The sequence below is a fragment of the Heliconius melpomene genome, chromosome 4 (genome assembly GCF_056956725.1).
Source record: "Heliconius melpomene rosina isolate 202511_hmr_F chromosome 4, ASM5695672v1, whole genome shotgun sequence".
In the NCBI taxonomy this organism is placed as follows: domain Eukaryota; kingdom Metazoa; phylum Arthropoda; class Insecta; order Lepidoptera; family Nymphalidae; genus Heliconius; species Heliconius melpomene.
This window is the reverse complement of record NC_140392.1, coordinates 409,545-434,066: the sequence shown is the minus strand read 5'-3', so window position 1 is coordinate 434,066 and position 24,522 is coordinate 409,545. Positions and strand designations below refer to the sequence as shown.

Sequence of the window (24,522 nt, the reverse complement as noted above, 5' to 3'; positions counted from 1 at the left end):
ACTGTTACATACTCTGCTTTGCGCAAACATTGTCTCGTATCTGATATTTATATTTGATTGATGAATAGACAACAATATGAAATACAACGTTGTATTGCTTGAAAAGAAATCATTACGACAAACGGCTTTGTGATAAGATCGCGTGGACAGCTCAAATCTGGCTACATCATTTTTTTACACAATTTCTAAAAACGTAATTTCTTTCTTAAGTGTAGAATAAAAGCTTAAAAACAATAAAAATATTTCAAAGTTAATTGTTTGTATTATTTATTACTTTCAAGCATGGAATTTATATTCTAAATAGCATTTTAACAAAGCCACGTATCACAAAAGTGGATAGTTTAAGGCACTATGTACGCGATGGCACCGTTTCACGTTTCGGGGAATTATTGGCATCAATATCGTTGTAGCGACCGAAATTGACGAATTGATGCGAAGTGCAAGTGCTTAATTGGTAAATCCTATTACGTGGAGGTGAGGCATTCTGAATACTACGTTTAATTTTGTTTAATTAAATATTAGACTTTTGACTTTAGTGACTGTTCTCGTCTAGTTTTTTGATCCAATTCTCTGAACAAAATAGAGAAGCAAATGTAAATTTTCTTCTCAAGTTAAGTACGACCGTCGACATGTGTCTAAAGTTGAACAGAAAGTGGGCAACGGAGTGTCTTTACTCTAGAGTTCCTCTGCCTACTGTGTTATACAAGAATAGAACTTGAGGTGTTACTTGAAATAACAATTGTAATAGCTCAATTATAATAACTTGACCTCTAACAAAATATTTAACATACAAAATGAAAAACAAAAGCAAAGTTGCCATTTTCTTTGTTAACATAACGTAAAATAGCTTTCTATATAATAAACATTTTAATATACATAAGTAATAATGTGACACGGTTTTTTAAACGTATTCAGGGCGTCGACGACGAGGTGGTGGTGGCGGTGGTGCTGGAGTGGAGTGTAGGGGAGTGTAGTGTGGTGGGTGTTGCTGTTTTTATTACCTGGAGTACCTTATTAACATACTTGCGCATGTCTTAGAAAATTCAACCTTTGACAAGTGCTTTTTTACTATTATTTTTTCAAATTACTTTACTTTTCTTGGGTTTTGTGATATAATTATAATTTTGAGGAGATTTTTTCAGATTTAATATGAATGTAGCAGGGTGGATAGAGATGACTGAGTAGAAGGGGTTTAGTGTAAAGACACTCTTCTCCCCAGTTTCCTTTTCTGGATGCATATTGGGTGGCGGTGCTAAACGCCGCGCTAAAATATAAAATATTTTTTTATAAATTATTTGACGGCTGGACCCCGCTTTAAAACAATAAATTATATAATTTTAGGCTGTGCAGCGTCTGATCAAAAACGTAACTATTATACAGTAAGCCGACCTTACACAGCCCTATCTATATACCTCTAAGCAATCCTATATACAACAACCAGTAAAAACACAACAACATACAAAAAACAGTACAAAACAACAAAATATATAATGTTAAGCAACAATATATTCATATCAGACAAAATCATTGGCAAAGTTAGGCACTAGCGGAAATGTCGCGTCACCGGCCACCAGGAGGCGACCACCAGGCGACCAGGAGGAGAAGGAGGTGAAGGGCAACAAAAAGTTTTGACTTATCGCCGGATACCACATTCCGTAAACATGTCTCTTACCGGCCGTCTTGTCGCAATCATGTATGGAGACTGGTTATGACAGCTGAATGTCGTAGTATAAATGTTATTGGATGGTGGATATGTTTGTATATTTTATTATATTATATTTTTTTGCTTTCTCTGTATTACGTATATAGCGGGATAGACAGGAGGAACCTCCTCTCGAAACACTGACGACGATACGTGCTGCCTTTTTTTCTTGTTAATGTTAATTCATTTCCCCGAGTTAGAATCGAACACATAACCGTTAAGCTTTTAGTCGCTGTCGGTTTGTGCGGCGATAGCTTCTTGAATAAGGGATACGACACTCCGTAAATATGTCTCTCACTGGCCGTATTAGACTAATGACAGTATATAGAATGAGACAGGCATTGTTTATGTTCATGTATAGAAGACGTGCCTATGATAGCTGAATATCACATTAAAAAAGTTATTAGAACGAGAAATTTCTAAAAGGTAATTCGTTTAAAATATATTTGAAGCCGTCGTGGCATAGTGACACAGCTCTCACTGTAAGCACGACGGTAGTGAATTTGATTCCCACTCGGAGAACTACAATATTATCTCGCACTAGTAGCAAGACAAGGAGCGGTGAGTTCCACCGACCTGTCGTAAAAATTGAGCAGAGCCAGCATTGAGCAAGTGAGAACGGAGTGTCTTGACATTAGGTTGTCCCTGCCTACATACAGTCTCTGAATACGTAAACCTAATTTGAAAGACAGCATCGTATCTCTTCAAACGACATTCAAAATACTTACAGAAACATCACAATTATATTTATATACAGTCTCATATACGTAGGGCGTTGCCAGGCACCTAATGAGGAGACTCTATTCACCATTATTCCTTGTAGAAGAAAACGAACAAACAAATACAAGCTAATTAATTTAAACCGTAGTAGAGTGGGAGGTACCTACGGCGTGCGTACTTCATTCCTTTATAGAAGACTGCTCTAATTTATTGTAGAAAATGTTCTACTTTTAGGAACTGAAAATATATTCAATTGTAAAGTATTTCTACAAATTGAGTCTTTTTCTTATTAAATTTTTTCTTTTATTTTCACTTCATTCACTATAGCAGTCCTCAAATTTTACACCAAAAACAAAATATTGAACTTAAGTATAGCTGCAATGGTTTCATAGTACTTTCATTTAAACAAAAGATTCACACACAATTAGCTTTCACCACCAACTCCATTGTTCAGCAGAGAGGACGCAGAGGAGTACCTCAAACGAGAGTCGTTCGTGTATCTCCTCAAAGACAAAATCTGAGGCTATCGAGCGAAATAGGCAATTGTAGCGATTAAACTAATACAAATGATGGCCGCTGGAACAGCCGAAGTAACTTTAAGCCGGCGCCATTACGAGTTTTAATTAAAACATTTTTAACCCGACTTAAGGGTTGAATTTCTCACAAAATTCAGTTCAAAGAATCCAAAATGACGCTCACTTTTTAGCTCATTAACGTTTTTTTTCCTATGAAGAATATTATTTTACGTAATAATTACGTGAACTAAAATGAGATTGGATGTAGTAAAATCTTTCTTGAGAACTTTGTGTACTTTACGATTGTAAAAAAATACCTTCAAAACTTGGATTTACTTTGAAAATTATATTTTTATATTCAATGTTTAGTAGTATCCGCTATTCAGGTCGACCTGAGTTTCGTTTAATTAAAACTTATTATAATACTAGCGGACGCGCGCAGCTTATTTAGGGGTGAATTCCAAAAAACCACGAAACATGTGTTCAATGAAATATTTTTAAGAGTCTAAATTTCAAATTTTATAAAAATCGGTGGTGATTTAATGATTTTTCCATACAAACTTTCAACCCCTTATTTGCACCCTGAGGAGGTGAATTCTAGAAAACCATGAAACACATGTTCAAATTAATATTTTTAAGAGTCTAAATTTAAATTTTTATAATACTCGGTGGCGTTTTAAAGATTTTTCTATACAAACTTTCAACCCCTTATTTGCATCCTTAAGGGAAAAATTCAAGAAAACATAAAACATGTGTTCAATTAAATACTTTTAAGAGTCTGAATTCCAAATTTTATAAAAATTGGTGCCGATTTAAAAAAAATTCTATACAAACTTTCAACCCCTTATTTGTACCCTTAGGGGGAGAATTCTAGAAAACGATGAAACATTTGTTCAGTTAAATACTTTTAAAAATCTAAATTTCAAATTTTATAAAAATCGGTGCCAATTTAATTTTTTTTCCATACAAACTTTCAACCCCTATTTCACCCCTTTAGGGTTAAAATTTTTCAAAATCCCTTCTTAGTGGATGTCCAGATTACAAAAGTAAACATCTGCCCAAATTTCACGTTTCTATGCACAGCGGTTACGGCTGTGCGTGCGTCTTACCTCAGTCAGTGAGGACAAGTCCTTTTATATATATACTAGCGGACGCGCGCAGCTTCGCTTGCGTATTTAGGGGTGAATTCTAATAAACCACGATGTGTTCAATGGAATATTTTTAAGAGTCTAAATTTCAAATTTTATAAAAATAGGTGGCGATTTAAAGATTTTTCCATACAAACTTTCAACCCCTTATTTGCACCTTTAGGGGAAGAATTCTAGAAAATGATGAAACACGTGTTCAATTAAATACTTTTAAAAATCTAAATTTCAAATTTTATAAAAATCGGTGCCGATTTAATTTTTTTTCCATACAAAATTTGAACCCCTATTTCACCCCTTTAGGGTAAAAATTTTTCAAAATCCCTTCTTAGTGGATGTCCAGATTACAAAAATAAATATCTGTCCAAATTTCACGTTTCTACCATCAGCGATTTCGGCTGTGCGTGCGTCTTACCTCAGTCAGTGAGGACAAGTCCTTTTATATATATAGACTAGCGGACGCGCGCAGCTTCGCTTGTGTATTTAAGGGTGAATTCTAATAACCCATGAAACATGTGTTCAATGAAATATTTTTAAGAGTCTAAATATCAAATTTGATATTGAGTCTAAATATCAAATTTGATAATTTGGCGTGATAAGTATTCAGTATTGAGATAGCGTGACGCTAAACAAACCAGTGTTACGCGTGTTTACAAAAATCTCGTATCTTATAAATCAAATGTTCAAGTACAAGTAAGAATCACGACTGCGATAATAACTAACTTTACTCGTATGGAGCATTTAGTTTTGTAACTTTAGTTGACATCTCTGTGCTTGTCATCTGTTATTACATTTTCATGCTAATGTTTTGATATTATTCTTTACGTATACATTTTCATATTGTTAAATACTTAGAAAACACTTAAATGCATATGTAAAAAGCATTGATTAGAGGCCAGTCGTGGCGTAGGGGTAAACTGTAAGAGCAGACTGTAAACGCGACTGGTTTATAGGTTCGATCCTCACCCGAGGAAATGAAATATTTATTTCAATTTTTATTTTCATTTCGCTTTGCTCTGCTGTCGAGGCATAAGCGCGGCGTTGAGTTCCGCCACTCAACACCCAATGCCACCAGAATTCTGCGGAACCTGGAGAACAGAGTGTCTTAACATAAGGTTCCCTCTGCCTACCCTGCCGTGTGCAGGATATGATAAAACACCCGTCCCTTGTACACTTAGACACTGGACCACTGCGCCACGATAACAAAATCCATACATCCAAATGCCACATGAGTCTCATTTACACACATCCACGTCCGCGCTAACACTTTACTAATGATAGTAATATATCTATGAAAGTTTGTAACGAATGAGCGCGACTAGTCGTCACTTAGCGTGCCGCGAGTGTCGCGCCCGAATGTTAATTATAACGAAACGTGTTTTGCGTTCTCATCTGGTGTACATAGATGTCACTATCTATTGCAGTGCCCGCATATAACAGGGTAAATAAAATCTAGTGTTGACACACTCCGTTCTCCACCACTTTTCGGAAAATTTTCAAGAGAAGTAGTGAAAATATATTATACTAGTGGGCGCGCGCAGCTTCGCCCGCTTATTTGCACCCTTAGGGATGAATTCTAAGAAACCACGAAACTGTATATAAATTTTTATAAAAATCGATGGCGATTTAAATATTTTTCCATACAAACTTTCAACCCCTTATTGGCACTCTTAGGGGGTAAATTCTAAAAAACCGTGAGACACGTATTCAATTAAGTATTTTTAAGAGTCTGAATTTACAATTTTATAAAAATCGGTGCAGATTTAATTTTTATTCCATACAAACTTTCAACCCCTATTTCACCTCTTTAGGGTTAAAATTTTTCAAAATCCCTTCTTAGTGGATGTCCAGATTACGAAAGTAAATATCTGTTCAAATTTCACGTTTCTACGCACAGCGGTTACGGCTGTGCGTGCGTCTTACCTCAGTCAGTGAGGACAAGTCCTTTTATATATATAGATATTATATATTGATATTTTTCAAGTACCAGATATGTGTGAATTTAAAAAAAATACTAAATAGCGCGCGTTGTTTAGTTACACCGTTAGAATGCAGTATCTTAAAAAAAAAAGAAACACTTATCTTATCATCTGAATAATGCAAAAGTTTCTTCATTTCTATACAATTAAAGGAAATCTCGTTTAAAAGTTATTTCTTATTTGTAGTTACACTCTTTAACTGCTGTCACGTGCTGAAACTTTTTCCGTCTTCGTTCTTTGATATTCCGTAAGTAATTAGTAGTTTTCTTCACACGTTTTTATTTTTTAAAAATAAAATATAGATTTTGACAGTTATATAACTGTAGGTCTGGGTGCCTGCTGTAAACCTATAGTTATGAAATTTGGCACGAAGTGAGAACTTACAATAGAAAGTATTGGAAAACTGAAAATGTTTATGCTTTTTAAAGAAAAAATAATTACAAACTTATATTTGCAATTGTGCATACACCATATGCCGTATGCACATTCTTTTATGAAATGAACAAAGCTTAAGCTTTTCAACTTCAATAAGTTATACTTCCCGTAGAAATACTATCGTGAATTTGTATAAAACCCTTAATAGGCGAGTCGAACTCGCATTTAATTTTTTTAAATATTAAATATACGCCAAAAGATGAAATCGTTATTCTTTGATTTATGAATTCAAGAATGAAAGCGAATTCTAATTTTAAACAGTTCCTAAAACATATATGAGTGTATACATGTCATCCAGTAGTGGTATTTGTATCCACACCCTGGAGGCTGACGTGCAGGGCGATTACTTTGATCTAATATTTGATTTGATAATGAAATAAAAGCCGTCAGAGGTTTGTTTGTTTGCTTGTTACGTGTCAACGCCTTTAGTAATTCTAATGAATTTTCACTCAAACGGAGCCTTTACCTATATAACAATAACTATTACAAATATTTGTAATAGTTATACGAGTATGTGGTACAGTCTATTTACTTTATTTCAAAAGCGTTTTAATGTTTCTAATTGCCAGATTTAACGAAAAAAACTTTTTTTTCACACTGTATCCCGCATGGCAGGGTAGACAGAGAGGACCTAGTGTTAAAATACTCCGTTCTCCACTTTTCGCAATTTTTTTTAGTGCAAATTGTCTTGGAGCGAAGAAAATATTATATTTATTAAATAATAATACATTCTCCCGACTGGGGATGGAACCCATAACTCGTCGCGTTACAGTAACACCCTTGTGCCCCAGTACCACGACGACCTCAACTATAGATTTAGTAGGCTTCATACTAAACAAATAGTAAAACAATAAAATAATTAAAATCAAAGTCTAAGTGCAGTGGAGTGTAGCTTTTTTATGAGAAAACATAAAAATGTTGATTTATCGACTCGCGACATGAGTTCGTTCCCTAACTGCCGAAGTCGACGTCATATGTCGTCAATTACAATCACGCGAGACTTGCCGGTGATAAGTTATGTTCATCCATCATGTTTACTATGTGTAAGTATGTATGTATGTAAAGTTGTGGCTTCCAAACATACTTATCCTATATCTTATAAAACAAAGTCGCTTTTCGTGTCTGTCTGTTGTTTCTAACTCTTCTTCTAAACCACCCAACGGAGTTTCATGCAGTTTTCACCATTAGGTCGAGTATTTTTCGTAGAAGTTTTATAATTTATTATTTGTACATTCTTATGTAAATTAACATAAATACGATAAATGTGTATAAAGTCCTACCCGTTGAGACACTTTCGCGCATGCGCTGCTTTAATGGTAAGTACTACATGAAAATAATGTACTGGAGTATTGTTCCTCTTAATAAGATCTACAAAAAACTCCGCGACAGCATATTCGTATCTTTTAAGAATAACGTGTACTGATCATATTTCTGTCTAAAAATTGTAATTTCAATATATTTTTAATTGTGAGGGATATTTTTCCATAATGGTATTAATGCTTATCCTTTAAAATACTTTATTAATTTTCTATGTTAAACGAAGATAAAATTTGCTTTTTACACTATTTCGAAACTGCGAATAGTTTTACAGAAAAACGCATTTAATTGTTGACACATCCCGCCGTTGACACATCAGCTGTATGTTACTCAAGTTTCACTTATCCCTTACTCTCAGCATATAAATAAGTATATTAGTTACGTTGGCCATTTAATGTAGATCAAAACTGTCTCTTACTGTTTTTCATTTTAATAAGTACTTTAGAATAGTTGTTAGAATATCAAAAAATCCTTGCTGCGAAACGGCTCGCCACTCGCCATGCAATATAAGCGCGTCCGCCGCGGCCGCCTGCCTTACACGCATCGGTGGTTCAGTGGTAGAATGCTCGCCTGCCACGCGGGCGGCCCGGGTACGATTCCCGGCCGATGCATTCTGTTTAATTTTCCTCACAGGCAGCCACGTAGTGCTTGCTTTTCATCAGGGACAGAATACCCTCTTCAGCATTAACCACAAGCTCGAAAAAAATTCGCCTGCCTCTATAGCAACGAAGTTTTAGATGCGTTTGCACGTATTGGATAATTGGAGTTGAATGTATTATTTCAGCGCGATATAGTAGTTATTAGTAGGTAGTAGTTATTAGTAGGAAGGTTTTTCTTTATAATTTCTTCCGTTTAAAAATAGTCATTTAAATATATTTTAATAAGTACTTGAAAAGATAAGTAGCACAGATTTAAAATAACGGTATCTACTAAAAAATCCTTGCTGTGTAAAACAATTGGAAAATCCTTATTGAAACTACGAAAATGCGGGTTGCATTAGGGTTTAATTAATTTTCACATTATCGTAAGTGCTTTGTAAACATACATTATATGAATTATCCAGTAGTAAAAGCGGGCGAAGCCGCAAGGGGGTCGCTAGTTCAAATATAATAAAGAGATTACTATGTGCGGGATACGGCGTGAAGCTGATTGTGTGAAGTTAGCCCTTGTCAAAAATGGAGGTCGAAATAACGCAAAATAAAATATAAAACATATAAAACGGAACCATAGGGGGCCCGTCGCGTCTGTCTGACCGTCTATCTGTCAGTCTCTGTATGTCTTTGTCCCATTGCAAATCAAAACAGTTTTTTATATATTTGTACTAATATATCAACGTAATATATAGCTATGATGCAAACGTCGAAATATCAAGAACATTGTAGACGACACACGTGTACTGCCCGACGTGCCCGTCGTGTGACAACCGTCGACGAAGTGTTAATGCTGATTTAGTAGACATTTCATATTATAGGTATTTATTTATGTATATATTTTATATAATAATTTTAGTCGTTTCTACACCGCTAGGGATACAGCATAAAACTAGTTTAGGTTTTTCTGTAGTAACAAGTAAATTGTCTACTGTGCATTCTTAAATTTTTGAAATTACCTCTAGGTAGTAAAATTATTCATTCCTCCGTTCCAAATACCTCTTCTCTGTCATATTGCAATATATTATGCATAATTGAACTGATTTTGTAAATACATATATTTGCAACGTGGAACGTAACGTTTTAACATTAGTTTCCCTCTTTCTACCCCGCTATACGCCGAATACGGGGATAAATTTAAAAGAGACCAATCAACATTTAATGACTAACTAAATATACGCACTGACTCAACTTCGATTCCCACTCGGGAAAACCACCTACTTTCAAGTACTCACTTCGGTTACGAGACAACGCGGCGTTGATTTCCAGTACTTACGCAAAATATTTAATTTTTACTTTTTTACTACCTATATTTAATTTTTTTTTAGAAAATTGTGCAGTATGAAGAGACGAGAATATCTTTAAACAAGGTTCCCTTTATACGCACACGGGTTCTCTTAAAAAAATATATTTTACTCTTTAACGACTAAATAGTACCTGACTCGGCTAAAGGAAAATATCATTATATCGAAGCTCTATATTTATATGTATATAATAGTACACAAGGGGGGTGGGGGGGGGCTCGCTCTCTCACTTTCCGCACACGTACATTGTTTGACGTGACTTCGAACTGTAACGCACGAAAACTTGATATTTCTTGATAACCTATTTTTTTCTATAAGTATTGGTTGTACAGTCTCGCCGTGTGATGATTGCTTGCTGGTGACGGAACTTAACGAGGGAAAATGAAAAAAATGAAAAGTAATACCTTTTCCATTCCTCACTCACAATATATTTGGGATTCAATTCCACGCATTATTTTTACAATATATTATACCTGTTTATACTAATTAACTAATTCACTTACAAAATCCACAACAACAAAGGATAAAGTGTATCCGTTTAAAAATAAACTCACTAAACGAGATTTGGTAGGGAACCTCTACACGCTGATCTGACAGAGCTGATCTTCGCAAATTGTGTTTGGAAGAACGGAAATTAAAAACTGGGGATGATGTGGGGTGATCTTTATGACGTAAACCTCTTCAACAGTCACTCAATGCATTTGAACGTAGATTAAACCGATTTTAATCTATATGTTGTTTATTTTTGTGTTTTTTTTTTTCTATTTTAACACCATATGATCGTAAACGTGATGGTTGTACGTACCATACCAAAAGGCAAGATACAGTCAGCTTATTCCGTAGGAATCGAGAGCGGTACTGTACAGTACTACAGCGAGGAAATTAAGAAATCATTGGCGGTAGTTTGATATAATAATTATGTCAAGAGAAACGATTGCCAACTCACTCTACGACATCTAATAGTTCTATTTACAATGCCCTCTTAATAATACAAAAAAGGAAGTAGTTTTTTTTTCTATTTCCAGGAGCAAGCAATATAATTACTGAATAATATCCACATTCCAATAAAGAGACCCTCACCCTACGACCATAAAACACTTTATGTAATCATAGCACAGCAAATAAAATATATAAGTAATCTATTTAGTTTCTAGGACAACAAGGACGATATTACTTAATTGAAAATATATGCAAATGAGTTGATTACTATATCGTATAAAATATTTTATAAATTTTTTTTTTTTTTTGAAAATGAAATTATAAACGGTTTCATACTTTTAATGCTGGAAACATTTTAATTAAACCACAAACATTAATCTTTCTCTTAGACTGACAGAAAATGCTTAGACAACCCCGCAGCATAGAACGCTAGAGTATTGCGTATGGGAAACGGATAATACAGGATTTTACTATTTGTAATTCACAAAAACAGAGGCGGCCACCAGTTTATTATATTTTTAATAGAAACATTTCTAGCCTTGTTCTCGGTCATAGTTCCCACTCACGCGGTGCCAATCTCGTGTAAAACAAAGGTGTCAGTGTTAACGCAAGGTGAAGATGTACTCTCGTCTTTCGACATTGAATGTTGCACAGATATTGAGGCTAAGTTAGGTTAGTAGGGGTTTGTTTGTCTATGACTAAAAGTGTTTTGTGTGATAATGAAACAAGCATCCATTCTCACAATCTTTCACATTTATGATATTAGTAGGATGGGATAGGGATAGAGGGATTACAATTTGTGTTTTCAGGGATCCCTAACAGCACAAGTTTATGAACCTTAAACAGCCTTCATATCAAGCTGAAAATAATATCACATATTTAACTTTGCAGACCATTTGATACAAAATTCTTTGAGACAAATTTAAGCTTATTAACTTGAATAAGTTGTATTCCCTGTTGACCTACAATCCACATCGACTACAAACCCGACGGTTGTAGGTTCAATTCCCACTCAGGCAAAAGAGCTATTTTCATATTCACGCTCAGGTAATAAAACTAAGCACGGCATAGACTTCCGCCACTCATCACGCAACAGTCTCGACAATTAGGTTAAACAATTAATATAAAGAAATACAATTAAGATAAAGTGGAGAACGGAGGTGACACCAGGTTCCCTGCGCCTGCTCAACCCAAGCTAAAAAAATATATTTGCTATGATATTATAGCGAATTTGTGATATTATAAAGTAGAACAGTGTCAAAACATATTTAATCATAAGTTAGCTGCAGTAATGTTATATGCACTAACAGGCTATCTAAGTTAGTATTCCTGTGTTGTGCGTTCCCGGGATTGACTTTAGAGCAACTTTATGAGTACTTTAATACTAATATCTTAGTATGTGCTAATATAAAGCTGTTCACGTGTGCAGCGCGGTACATTTGTAACATAAATTAGTAATTATTTCCAGCATCATCAATCACGCTCGCGACAAACCTGCCTTATCTGTTTAAATCTGAACCGTCCGAGACCAGACGAGCAAACACTTAGCAAGAACTCTATATTAAATTTGTATTAATTAAATTAAATATTATTAAGTAAATAGACAGTACACGCTAATACGCGCGTTAATCGATATTAAACATATTTTACTTACTTTACTTTAAAAGAAACGTAACCATTTTATCTCTTTGTTGTCCGCATGTTTAACTGTCCAGCATCAACAAGCTCAGAATAATTAGAGTGAATAATCATGAATGTCCAAAAACACAAAAGTTATCCAGTTGTACAAAATACATACACTTATATATTGATAATTTTTGCTCTGCATTTATGCCCTGAAAACCTATTCACCAAAGTTGTCGCTCTTTCAATTGGTCAGTTATTGGTTCTATGAATTTGTTCATTTGAAAATATATCCTTATACGCCCGAAACTTCTCTGTGCAGTACAAATTCTTCAAAAATAATAAAATATAAATTCCTTGAAACTCATCGCGGAATTGAGATTGAAAAATAATATCCATTCTTACAAAAGCAAGTTATGTTTCAAACGCTCGGTAAATATAAAACTGTTATAAAAATATGTGCGCTTATTTCATGTATTGCCCATAAAAGCAAAATTATTATATACATTTAAATATAAAAACAGCGCTTTTCAGTTCGATAACTACTCGGAGGAATTTTCGCATTTTAGCCAAAAAAGAACGCATCGTTGAGTAACCGTCATTCAAAATGAAATATCTTAAAATTTGTAAAAAAAATAGAATAGAAAAGAACGTGTCTTTAATTTGAAAAATACACTGGCCTAAGCGATTCAAACCCACTATTATCAGCAGAAAGCTCGCTAACCACGCTAAGACGTGTAAGCAAAGTAAAATAAAATGCTTGATACATCACTAGAATACCTTTGGAGATAGCACGAGATGAGATATCGCGGGACGAATGGAAAATACATCAATTCCACTGACCACATTCCAAGTGTAGACCAAACTACAACTTACATGGTTGTAATACGACCCATTTTGAACCAAAGTTATTTATTTGAACCAAACTTTATTCACGTTGAGATTTGATTCGCCGCAGTGGGAGGCTTTCAAAGGCGATACAAGATGCACAAATTTTATTTCGACCCACTCACAATTTCGTTATGCTTCAATAAAATATATTTCGAATGCATGAAATATAGTCGCTTCGCTCTCACTCGTACATTGTTTTAGTTTATTTGTTTGTATGGGATTGGAAATAGATATGGCGATAGATATGTTGTTTTAAGTCAATATATTACGGGCTGCGATATGGTCTAGGTCATATTGTTGGTACTTCATAGCACTGCACTAGACCATTCCTATTAGCTATCTATTTAAGCTGCGCAATAATTTATTTAATACTACTAACATTTCAACACCCACCTGAGCAATGTCTTTGTATTTTGAAGTGGATAGAATATATATATATATATATATATATATATATATATATATATATATATATATATATATTTCTATGTTTTTTGGAGTTAATTAAGTTCGAAAAACGAGCAAAGCTGATGTCAAATTTATTACAAATATAAATAGAGTTATATTACTGCTGCTTTAGCAAATTTAGTAGAAAGTATGCTCACAGATATGTTTGATTTTACAAGTGAATTGAAATGAACTCCGAATGAGACTCTGGACGTATCCATTCAAGAAGCTTCCAATTTAGCAGAAACCGTTTTAGGGGAACCTTGATATTATTCACCAAATTATATTTTGTACGTATGTTGTGTATGTGTGTGTACATTACAAAAGAAAATTAGGTATCAAAAGCTCTGTGAATATTTTATGTTTGATAAAGAGTGAGTTCAAATTACGATTACGGTATATCTGTGTTTCTGTTTTGTGTCACGCTCATAGCCAATGATTGTTCCCAGCATTTGTGATAAATCTGACTAAACAAAGTTTAACATTGATTTTCAAAATCTAGCAAACAATGTCCTCGATAAGCAAAGAAAGAGAATATCTTTGACTACTATTTATTACAATTCTAAAATTGGACAATTTGATTTGGCTAAAAGTTCTAATCTCAGGAACTAGTGGTTCACAGTTCAAAAAAAATGTTTGTGTTGTGATTATCCACTTATCGAGAATGGTAATAGCCTATATTTCGTCACGTACATCGTTCGTTACTTGCGGCTTGAGATCGGGCTTGCGGCGGAGATCCCAGACAACTAGGAGTCTTATTTAATGTAAATACCTACAGATCACTCAGAGAAAGCAAAACATAAATGTTAGTAAAATATAAAATAAATCATGCAAATTTAAATCAAACAAATATTTATAAATTATAAGACAGTGAAAAATGTAAAGTATTTATGAGTACTCGTTGAATGTTTCAAGAGGAGTAGGTACCCACCCTCCCCTCCATTATTTATATATTTGACGTACAAAGCTACAAAAGCTAAAAATATTCTGTTCAATGCATTGTAACGAAACAAGGTCCTTTTCTATTTTAATCCGACGAACACTCGTTTTACATGTTACAATCTACAATGTCTCTGAAGAATATTCTAAAAATTGTTAAAACAAATTGAAAATTTTCAAGGAATATACTTGAAATTTTTCTTTAACAACTTAAATTTCTGAATAAAATTGTTTAAAATTTATGGGATAACAACCCATGTAGTCTTTTCCATAACAATGGAATAGTAGTATATAAGTTATTAATCTATTAATTGTAATTTGTTGTAATTTAATAATTATTACGTATTTTAACTTGATTTTTTACAGCTTTAAAAATCATAAATAAATTTAAAAATGCAGCTTCAACCTGCTTTTCCCTGTAAAAAGTTCCTTTACTTTGTGAGACCAAGAAATTGAAAATATTTAATTCATTTATCCAAGCGGGAATCAAATCCGTAACCAAAGCATTTCACAGTCATATGTAACAACAAATGTAGGTAATATAATAAAAAATAGTAGTTTTAGTACTTTTTCTCTTCTTATTATAATACTAATAAAAGCTGTTCCACGAGATGGGCCACGAGTACATTATTGTATTATGTTAAGGCTAATATCACTAAGATAGCATCCAATTTTCCACCAAACTAAAATGTGAAAGAAAATTTATATGTAAAAATTAGTGGAAGCTCTTTTATTTTTAATTTCTTGTATGAAGAGCTGTGAATTTAATTCATAATTATGTTTAGCTATTTATATTTAAAATATGTTTTTTTTTCATCTTCACATTTAATGCGCAAACCAGAGTAAATACGGAGACAGTGTGGAGACAGTTCGTTCTTCAAACTTTGCGAGTTTCGTAGCGGAACTTAATGCCGTAGATTCTCAAAGGTTTTATATAAGCAACAAGGACTCAAGACTTGAGACTGGACTTCTGACCATACTGAGAACCAATAAGTCTATTCTTAGTCCATTCCCTTCAAACTAACATTCTCCATCTTGAATTCTCCAGAAATTGAGTGTCGAGTGGTGGATCTCAACGCCCCGCCCTCAATTATTACCAGATTGTTCTGGTAACAGTCCAAATTTAAAATTAAGTTTTAAATATTTATTATTTTTATTCACTCACAGTAAATAGAAAAAATAAATATTTAAATCCCATAAGTGGAAATTGAACCCATAACTGTCACATTCACAGTCACACGCAGCTTCGATAACTTACGTAGATATATTCTGTGCAAATCACCAAATATATATAAATTTTAATTGAACCCACAACTACCGTCGTTAATTATTATTATATGATTGATATTTTTCCTTAGCAACGGCGGCAGCGGGGCTCCGACGTAACTCATGTCGCGTCGTAAATAACTGCACTAGAATATCGAGAGGACGTGACCGCACTACGCACTCAGCGCGGAGAACTGTACGAGGTGCTATAGCTATACTTGTATATGGCAACTTGAAATTAATTTAGGCCCAGATTTATACTATATACTATATAATCTTTATTACGCAGTAGATTAAGAAAAATATAAAAATATATTCATATTATAAATCTACATATTTTGTTTAGTTAAACGCTATATTTCAAAGTCCGTAGTACATCCCCTTTTTCGTATATTTTGGAGCCATTTATATGTTTCGGTAAAAAATTTTAGACGATTGCTCAGTGGCAACAAATATCTGGGGCCACGTAGTGCCCCTACCATCCTTTCCTGGAACCCCTACCCCCTCCCCTACTTGAGAATCTCTGGATAGATTAGAGTTTTTATATTATAGTCTTCTAGTAAGTTATAACCACACACTAGAACTTCCACATTTCAAACTTGTAGATAATATATTTCCGAAGTCATGCAAAAGCAAAGTTTCACTATTTCTACATTGAATCACTCACGCACTCATTTACTGGTCAACAAAATAGAACTAGTAGTTCCCATAAACCTAGAGAACTGAAACGCCCCCTATCCCAAGTCTTATCACTGGCCACGGAATGTTTACCAATTCTTCCACTCAACCGCAGTGCTCAAAGATTTCAAGTAATATTCGTGATATGAATAATGACAAAAGTCAAAAGTCACATAACCCGAGTCGCTGGTGACGTGACTTTCTCATTCGATACGCGGCGCCATAAATCAAATTGTCGACGTTCAACCGACCTGACGAAGACTACACCGACACCGACACCGACACCGACACCGACACCGACCCACTCTGCGACGTCAGTCGATAGACACTCACTATTTTCTGTGAATTTCCTTTGATGTTTGGATTAACTTCTGTTTTAATATAATTTTGAATGGCCAATTGTTTAAGTGTGGGTTTGAATCTCAGCTTAAATAATTTGTGGCATAATTGACATTTTCTTTCTTTTTTGTTGACATGTACATTCGACGCTTTTATAATTTATTTGAATAAAGAATATTTTGAATTTGAATTTGAATTTGAGATCGTTACCTGTGCTGTGCGATCATGTTCGAGTCCACAACTATGAACGTCAGTATTGGCACAGATAATTAATATAAGTCTTTATTTTCACCTTTTGTTTTCCAAAACTACCTTTAGTTAAGTGTTAGGTGTAGTATAAATGTGACATTAATATTAACCCAGCTTTTTTCAGTTTGTTTTGTCAAATTTTGTAAAGCTTTGATATATCAAGACAATATATCTAGTATCAAACCTTTACAAAACTTGGCAATCTTCACTCAATCTATAAGAAAACAATAGTTTTATTAGAATTACAGAGTAGGTACATTAGACACACGACGATTGCGTGTTTTCAATTCCTGTATCAGCTCGTATTCGGTACATTTATTACTAAATGTATCATCAAGATTATCGCGGCGCATTTTCCTTTTAACTCGAAGGTTGGCGGTTCAATTCTTATTTGAAGAATGAAGTATTTTATCTTCTTTTTTTACTTCTTTTTTCCGGTAAGAATACAAAACACGGCGTTGGATTATCCCACTCAACACCTGCTGTCGCCCTACTCCTACCTTCTCTGCTGTGAATGCAATAATATACAAGAAACTAAAAAAGTTAAAATGACACTTTGTATTTACTAGTTTATATAAGTATAATAAATAACAAGAGCGCCACATTACCGTCAAGTTTATAGTTAATGAGATATTCTGAATAAAGACAATGTATCCTTAAAGAGGACACACGAGCACAGCGAGCTCACGAGACGGCAGCGTCGGTACGGAAGCCGCGGGACTAATTAGTTACATTATAAGAACCTCACTTGGAATATGTCTGTAAAGGAACCTGCATTATTACTTAATCATTATTATCAATTCTAAGGCTGTTTTAGGGTTCCGTACTTCAAAATAAAAAAGGAAATCCTTATAGGATCAATTTGTCATTCGTCTTTCTGTCTCATACCAAATTAGTACGAGTACTTACAGCCACAAGCTTACATAATTATTTTTACAAATTGTAAGTTTACCAATAGCCTACTTTTATGGAATTGGTACGGAACCATCAGTTAGCGTGTCGGATTCGCATTTGACCGGTTGTTTGTAAGGATATGTATTGATATTGTAGAGAACCTATTTGACCATTCTCAAGTGTTTTGAGTAGCGAAATTCGTCACTTTGGGTTTCCAGAATGAAAAATTGTTAATTTTTATTTAAGTTTAAATATAACTAACTACAAATAGGGATTAAACCTACAATAAACGCTTGCAATTGTTTGCATTAACTATGCTACAATGCATTTCAAGAGTATTGTACTAAAGTATTTCTTATTTAAGTTTCAACTACAGGTTCTAGTTAGGAACAGTATTTAATTTTAACAGGTTACTGACGTTTGGAAGACAGCATATCTACGAGTGAGTACCGAAATGAGCAGGTTGCATAGATATTTCCTTAAAGAACTATCAGAGAGATATTTAAGGAGCAATCTAAGTTTACTTCTTCGCTTCGTTCCGGTCCTTTACATTCTGGATTCAAGCGAGAGGGAATGTAGTATAAGAGGCAGGAGGAGACCTTTGTTGACGTTCAAGAATACAGTATCGATGATACAGGAGAAGGAAGTTGATGGTAGTGGACGAAGTGAAAAAGCTATGCAGAGACCGCCGAAAAGGGTGAGAGTAAACATATAATTTCAACTTTTTGACCAATTTATAACTTAAATTTATTATTTTCATTATTTTTGTAAGAAATGTATTTATATTATTTTTTTAAAAATATAGACTGAAATTCGAAGTGGATGGAAAAGAAATCTTATGTTTTAATAGGTATCTAATAAATCTCAGCTGTCATTAACTCGACGTTTCTGACAGCTCTCTTTTTTTAAATACTTTTCTGGTAAGAACGATTGTTTATTGATAAGGAGGCTTAAGTTTTTAATAAAAAGAAGACGGATGATGTACCTACTGGTGGCACAGCGATTTCACTACAATGTGATGGTTGTGGTTTGTACTCAGAGGTCTAAATAATTTCCTTCCTCAGCTTTGGCCACGCGATGCTTACGTGAGGCTTGATGCAAGCACTTAGACATTCTTGTTAATTATTTTTAGTTTGACGCATTATCTCACTTACTCTCCTACTCTGATAGAGTAACCAGCGCCTAATGTCAAGATACTCAATAAGAGTAGAACTCAAGGGAGAAAATCGCAATTTAGATTTATACATAACCAGTCTCGCCAGAATGCAAGCGGGAAAATTAAGAGATATATAATAATCATGTCCACAGAGAGAAGATCAAATCCACAACCAGCGTCTTCGGTCAAAAGCTGTCCACGTAAGCCTCAAAAATAAAATAAATAACTTAAAAATAAGTAAAAATGATAAAAGAACTGTTAAATAACAACATAGTGCTACGAGCAGGGCGTCTCGTCAAAGTGAATGCGTATTAATGACGTCGAACGAGCTCAAAGAGATATGCTTCAATAGAGAGGATCCGCGACTAGTCGATCACGACATTAACTTACACACCCAATTATACGCTGCGAATAAATTAATGAGAACGGCCTTTGTTCACTAGTGTTGTAGTAATTCTTCATAAATACCTATTACCTATCATATAATATTGGATATTAAGAATGTTTGTGTTGTTAATATTTAAGAAAGTAACAAAAACAGAGATCGGTCTGTAGTCTCCAGGGTCAAATCTATCTCCAAGTAGAGTAGCGCTATTTTGTAAATACGTACTGTCTGCCACTTTTGTAATATCAGTTTGAATACAAATAAACTTATTTTAAGTTTATAATGTTAAAACATATCGGAACGCTTAAAAGATCACTTGAGCCCTATTTATCCCTAACTTGTGTGTTGTTGGAGCAGTGAAGAAATTGCAGCATACAAATCAACACAATCAAAGGATACAAGTTTTTTACACGGTTTTGGCTACATTTTTTTATTGAATTCGCCGCCTAAGGACAGTCTACAGCGCGCTTCCCGTAGACCTACCTATCATACAATTTGGCACAAAGTGAGAACTTACAATATAAATAAAAAAAAAACTATTTTACATGTATAAAGGCATTTCATAGAAAAAAACATTATAATCTTAGTTCATTTAGTACAAGGTAGGTGCATACGGGCAAATTTAAGTTCGTCAACTTTTATAAGGTGTAGTTCCCGTTGAGCTGCAATACTGAACCCACTTTGTTAATATACATACTGTGGTTTAAAACCACAATGCAACATAGTTATTAAACTATTTTAGACATATTTATGTTTTTATAACATTATTTTTTTATAGTAAATTGGAAATAACTGAGTATTGTGCATGACACATGACATTTTCTTAATGTCCGAGGTACCTATGACCGCACGTATAGTGACGTGAGTGGGTTGTATCAAAACAATTAACGTGAGCTAGCGTGACCAAAAAAAACTTTAGCTTTATAATATTAGTATAGATTCTCATTCAAAATCTATGCGCGTCTCCCATATAAGGTAAATTAGACAGAAAGAACCTATTAAGACACTCGGTTCTCAACTTTCCACCAGTTTTCCAGTGACCGACACTAAGCAAATATAAAAGACTAGCTTGTCCAAGGTAACCATGTGGTGGTTTGAACGTATGTCATATCTCTGATCATTATACCGTTTTATGGGCACTAAATTGAGAGCGACATTGTCTTCGAGTATCGGTGTCGAGATCAAGCGGGCGTAGGATGATTTATAGTGACTAGTGTTATAATACGTTGGTAACATTGTCTAGTTTTTCTTTTTATATTATTACTTTTTATAGTTTCACAGAGGGAACCTGGGAACCTAATAAGTAAATAATTAATTAAATATTTCATTTCCACAAGTCGGCATCGAACCCACAATCTGTCGCATTTACAGTCGCACTATCGCGCCCCTAGCATACACCTCGACTCGGCCTAATACTTATATATTAGATCGGACGAAAAAACAATAAAACTGTATCAAATGACGTCCTTTCAATCAAGTCTGACGTCATCAACGTGCACACTGCACAGCGATTAGGTATTTCTAAAATTATGAACATAATTTACTTATTTTATTTCTGGCGTTACTTCTAAATATCCCCTTTATATTCATAGGTGTCACTGCGACTAAGAGGACGTAGGACGTACAGGAGTATAAACATATATAAACCAAGTTATGTTTATATTCCCATAGTAAGATTTTTTATTATTTTCGAATCCTCGCTCTGACAACGTAGTAAAGCGCAGCGTCCTGCCACTCAACCTACCTACGTTGCTATGTGCGAGATGCAGCATGAAGCTAAAAAAACATAAAATATAACATTTACAATGACCAAGTGACTCTGCGCCACATATTAAAATAAACAACAATTATTAGGTAGTTTAATTAAAATCGACGAATTTACGTATATAAGCAATTATATACGAAAACTCGCCAACTTTAGAAACGGCTTAACAAAGTAGTCGCCGTTTTGCTAGAACTTCTGCATCCCACGAGTCCTCCGCAAACTTTTACTATGTTGATATTTAGGTCAATCCGTAACAAAACCTGTTTCTAAAAAGATATTTTCACTGAAAATTCGTAGTCATGTCTAGAAAGTTTTTTTACAATAAAACTTTTGTAATCGTGTCAGCCAAATCGAATTGTTTGAATTGTAAAATTACTATATATTAATAAGTACTATTACTAAAGCTGAGCATGAATGATAATAATTTATCCCTCCCAGTGGGGCACGCTTATAGTCACATGTTGTGCGGCCTCCTTTATTCAATATAAAAAAACATTAATTAAAGAAAGTCTCTTTTATCGACCTCTATTATTTTACTAAGATATTTAAAAGATTATATAAAATAGAAAATAAACTGGTAATTAATGATGTGTATACATATCCCTTCATTAAATTCGTTATTAATTTTGTTTCGAAATTAAAATTGTTTATTTCTAAATGCCAAGTAGAGTATATGTACGTCACAGAAAAACTATTGTTATGTTATATCAAATAAAAAATAAAATTAGTCCGACATATTTATTTAAAGGTCGAAAGCGAAAACCTTACATCGCCATTGGAAAGTAATTGAAGTTTTATTTGATTCTTCTCACAAAGTTTTCTTTAACAAAAATGTATTCCAATACAAAATCCCTTTATTAAAAAAATTTAAGACTCCCCAAAATTCGCTCCGAATGTATTTTCACAGGAATTTGTTAGAAGCTTGCTTTTTTCATTTCGTTCCAATATATTTTATCAATCGTCAACTGTAGGGATGAAAGAATGGCATTAAGCTTTTCTTTGTCGAATTTCCTTTAGGAAACATGTTGGATTCAAGAAACAATACATCAAATGTCGTTTTGTCTTAACCCGATACGAATTTATTATTTCACCATTGTTTCAGATGAAAAAATATTTTGTCATTTTTATAGAAACGAGGTTTCACGAGTGGAAATAGAATTTATACCCATCGAGCTTACAGGCAGATGTTCTCCCACTGCGCCCCGACGGCCTCTTGTACTTGTTGTAATCATGCAATTTGAATATACACAGTTTGCCGCAATCGAACACACGAAATAAATTGTAATTGTAGTTACACAAATATTATTTACTCTGTGAACATATATATAATGTTACTAGCGGACCCGGACGCGGCTACGCCTGCTTGAAATATAAGAATATAATTTCTATAGAAATATAATTTCAATCTAGATGAAATGCTAAAAGTGACTATTATATTTATTTTCATAAGGATGAATATCAAAATGACGCGGTAACGAACGCGGTCGCGTAGCGACGACGGTTGTTATTAACATGGCAGAATAAATTGCATGTCAAATTAGAAAGTATTTTAATTTATTAGTATATATGTGTAATGTAATATTAAACAAAGTAAATCGATCCAGTAGATCCAGAGATCTTAGCGTTCAAACAAACAAACAAACAAACTCTTCCGCTTTATTATATTAAGTATAGATTACTTCAACAATACAGATGTTGTATTAACAGTAACTAAGTTTATATATTTCGTATTCATTTGTATTCCGTAACCGTTGCGGTTCAAAAATAAAAAGGCCGGCGGCATATTTAAGGGATAACTTTGTAAACTTTCATTAAAATAACAAAATGAAAGATGTAAAGTAGATGTAGTAGTAGATGACGTCTATAATATTATATAACATAGAGAATACATATTACATATAAATCTTGAAAGGTCGCAATCTGCGAGAAGAGCTCTTAACGCCTACGAAATGATTGATCTCCGTTAATGCGAATTGGCTTCTTTCTCTACTTACTTAACATCTTAACTTACTGTCCAGACTATATCATCTCTATCTATCTTTTGTCTTATATAACCAGTATTTATTATGTCCATTGAGTGAAGGGAACAAACTGCACTGCACTACAGCAGTCAGCAGCCGCCGGGGCTCGACACAATGCGCTGTATTAACCTAGATACATACAAAATGTCTTTTCGTTATTCAAACAAGCTCCTCGTATAATTGTTAACGGAAGCAAAGTTAGAAACCAAATAAATTCGAGATCCGGACTTCCCCCCTCCAATTCCTAATTTATTCTCCGACTTTTTCTATTCATATAACTTCTCAGCCTCCATTCAGCTCAGTACGCCTCTTCAAAACAATGTTGGAGGGCCGAACCAATTTTTAGGGATTAAAACTGTTTTATGGCATTGGAAATTCGATTGTATATATGTACGCTGTAAGACTCAATACACTGTTCTTTTTCATTTTAATAGAAGAAATAAGATTTTAGCAATAAAAAAAATCTTTAAATAAATTTTGGTTTCAATATTTTTATATAATGGTAAGTAAATAAAAATAAGTTATCTTATAGAGGTCCCTCCGTCCTCGTTATATATAATTCGGTAAATGAATATAGAAGGACTTGCTGAAGTCAGTCGTTATCTGAAATACGCACTTAGGAGAGTGGAGTGTACTTACTGAATTTATCTAAGCATCAAGATATGAACAAGAAAACGTACTCGTCCAAAGAATGAGCACGTCACGTGACACTTCACTTAACGTTATCAGATATCGCAGAACTTTCACAAACTTCGTTCACAAAATCTTTTAGAATATAATTGTATTTCAATTTAAATGTCACGGTTGTGTTTTTCAAAATAAGTTTCACATCACTCAATATGTGGTAGCACACACGGTCGCCGAGTCACGGCGATGTCTCGTATTACGGCGGATGGCGCCCAGCGTGGGACCGGCGTACACACGCGCTCTCGAAGGCGGGCGGGCGGCCACTGCCGGCTGCGCACGCCTGGACCCGGGCAGCCCCCTCCCCCACCCCCCTCCCTAGTTGCAATTCGGCACACAAAAAAATCACATCAGAAGGAAACCTTTCCCTGTCACTGAGCTTCAATGATCACCCCTTAAGTCTTAAGTCTCAGATATTAGTTACCGCCAGTGCGCCACCTAATGAGGCCGTTAGCTTGAGTTATGCGCGGATCGTGTGG

At 34.3% G+C, this 24,522-nt stretch overlaps 1 protein-coding gene across 2 annotated transcripts in view; it reads right to left on the bottom strand.

Moving 5' to 3' along the window:
- LOC146539324 (T-lymphocyte activation antigen CD86-like) overlaps positions 1 to 24,297 on the bottom strand; it is a 187,587-nt gene extending 163,290 nt beyond the window's left edge. For both annotated transcript variants that reach the window (XM_085208077.1, XM_085208078.1), the window contains exon 1: positions 23,999 to 24,297. The gene's annotated coding sequence lies outside the window, so the exon portion shown is untranslated. The remainder of the gene's footprint in view (positions 1 to 23,998) is intronic.
- Positions 24,298 to 24,522: the final 225 nt, after the last annotated feature.